Source organism: Gopherus flavomarginatus, chromosome 8 (assembly GCF_025201925.1).
Source record: "Gopherus flavomarginatus isolate rGopFla2 chromosome 8, rGopFla2.mat.asm, whole genome shotgun sequence".
NCBI classification, from domain to species: Eukaryota; Metazoa; Chordata; order Testudines; family Testudinidae; genus Gopherus; species Gopherus flavomarginatus.
In genome coordinates this window covers 5502802-5505453 of record NC_066624.1, presented here as the reverse complement: position 1 = coordinate 5505453, position 2652 = coordinate 5502802, and the positions used below count along the sequence as shown (strand labels likewise).

Below are 2652 nucleotides of genomic sequence, written 5' to 3'. Positions count from 1 at the left end.
TGATAGGAAGAGCAATCTCTGGGAGTGTAAGGGCAAGGGGCCCGTTCAATCTTTTCTCTGTCTGCTGAGACTGCCATCCAAGGAGCCAGTTAGAGCTGGCTGTGATGGTGGTTTTGTAATGTAGGTATTGGCTAAAAAGGAGCAGAACTGACACCAAAAAATTCCTTTGGTGATAAACTCTGCCATTCACATCTGAACAGGGTCAGAGACAAGCCACTAGCCAGGGGACCTATTCTTCTATTGGCAAGATTCTCCTGTTGTCCATTCTACTAGCAGGTGTTGGAATCCAGCTGGCAGCTGCAGATTAGTTACTGCTGATTCACTTGGGCAGATGCCGATAATTGGGGATAAAACAGCCCTCTGACAGAGAACCACGCTCTAGGGGAGGATTGGAACCCCGTGAGCCCTCTGACAGAAAGAATCGGGCTCTGGGAAGGAGAGGGACCCTGGGAGCCCCCCGACAGACAGAACCAGGGTCTGGGAAAGGAGAGGGACCCTTTGACGTAGCCAAATCTATGGGGAGGCTCCTTTTGTAGGTATATGTAGTTTTATTTTTGAACTGCCTTTCTTAAATCCACAAGCTTCCAGATGGGTAACTTTTTTGGCTCTCCCATAGTATAGTTTTTGTGAGGAGCTGGATGGAGTCTCCATCAGCTCACAACCCAAATCTTATTACCGTCCCCAGAGCCCTGGTTTTACCAATATTTCTTTTCACTTTTCTGTATTTTTCATTAGACCCCTTTCAGAATTATTACACTCAAAAAGCCCTACTAAAGCTCTCTACTATGCAGTTCTCTGAAAAGCAGCAGGCATCATATCATGCGAATCTTTTCCAGGATTGCTTTCTGACTGGTACTTGGGTAAAAGTGGGGAAAAGCTGACTTAAAAAAAGAAATATTAACAAATACTTGTTCCTCAAAAACTATTAAACACTCCTTGCTTGATATGAGCAGCCTATTGATTGAGGCCTAAGGCAGACTATCCATTCAATTCAGGCAAATTGCAATTGATCTCATCACATTACAGCTTGTTTTTCTCAACAGTAGAGAAAGCAGACGGGAGATAAGGATACAGACACTGAGATTCCCATGATTAGAGTTATTTTAGTCATTACAAACCTAAGAGGCATGACTTCTTGATGAGAAAGGGGGAATGTTTGAAAAGTGACTTGCAAATAAAATGAATAAATAAATGTCATTTATTTCAGAGATCTGTGCTGTATGGCCCACTAAATGGCCTGAGGGGAACATTTGGCACTCCCATTAATGTGAGGCTCTCACCCTGAAAGTCAGAGGGGCTCCTCGCAGTGAATAAATCAATTTAATATACAGTTCTCAAATAAAGAACATATCAGATATTAAACTAATAAGAACAGGGACTACACTTTGATCAGAGCTCTAACGAGCCAAGAACAGTGAATAAAGTTAGGCACATGCTTAAATCTTTACTGGATATAGGTCATGCAACACCCACTCCTCTCCCATTACAATACACACCAACCTAAGGTATGTCTCTATTGTAGCTGGAAGGTGTAATTTCCAGTTTGAGCAGACATCACTGTACCAACTCTGATCAAGCTAGTGTGCTAAATATAGAAGTGTAGCCACAGTGGCCCGAGCACTAGGATGGGCTAGTCAACCCGAGTATGATCCCATCCGAGACCCTAGGAATGTACTCCAGTGGCTAGCCCCTCCCACTACTCATGGTGCTGTGGCTGCACTTCTATTTTTAGCAAGCTAACTCAATCAGAGCTAGCACAGGTGTGTCTGTTTACACTAGAAATTACACCTCCAGCTCCATTGTAGACATACTTTAAGAGGGTCTTTCTTTTTTGCTTTCTTGCTTTCCTTTCCCCCACAGTCAAGCTGGCCATCTGTGGTTACACTGTGATGCACAGTAATACTCCATTTTATCACATCACATCTCCCAAAGAAATCCTGTTGCAATACATGATTTGTGGCTGAAGCCAGGGACTGGGAGTTAAGACTACTAGACTCTGTTTTTGAGCACTGATTTACTGTGTGACATTGAGTAAATCACTTAGCCTCCATTTCTCCATCTGTGGGAGGCCTTATTAATTAATGTTTGTAAAGCACATTGAGAACCTTGGATTAAAGGTGCTACAAGTGCAATATACTAATAATTAATAATCCAGGAGGGGTTGAGAGAACTGAGCTTTTGCATATAAAGTCCCCAAGATAAATAGCAAAGAGAAGAATATGGGATTAACTCTACAAAGGACTCCAGGATCTTCAACCCTCTTGAGGAGCACTATGCTAAAGGCAGACTAGAGACCTCTCTCTATTGTATATTCATAAATGTAGTTTGTAGGGATTTGTGTTAGGGATGAGATTGATGGGCACTAGCTTTAGACTTTGTTTAAATGGAGGAAATGTTCCGTAGGAGGGATGGAAGCAATCTAGATAAGAGGCCTTGTATAAATCAGTATAGCTCCATTGAACTACTCTGATTTACGCCAGCTGGCCCAGTTCCCAGAGTATGCTGGCTACCACCTTCCACTCCACACTGTGGCACTAGGGGCATGTATGTCTTCAGGTGATCAGGAGGCATAATTGCAGCTCATGTAAATATATCTGAGCTGGCTTCGATCAGCTCAATCAGTAGCTATAATAACAGTGATGTAGCTACAGC

General features: G+C 42.9%; 1 pseudogene; it reads right to left on the bottom strand.

The window, feature by feature from the left end:
- Nucleotides 1-1248: 1248 nt before the first annotated feature.
- Nucleotides 1249-1419, bottom strand: LOC127057350 (uncharacterized; annotated as a pseudogene).
- Nucleotides 1420-2652: the final 1233 nt, after the last annotated feature.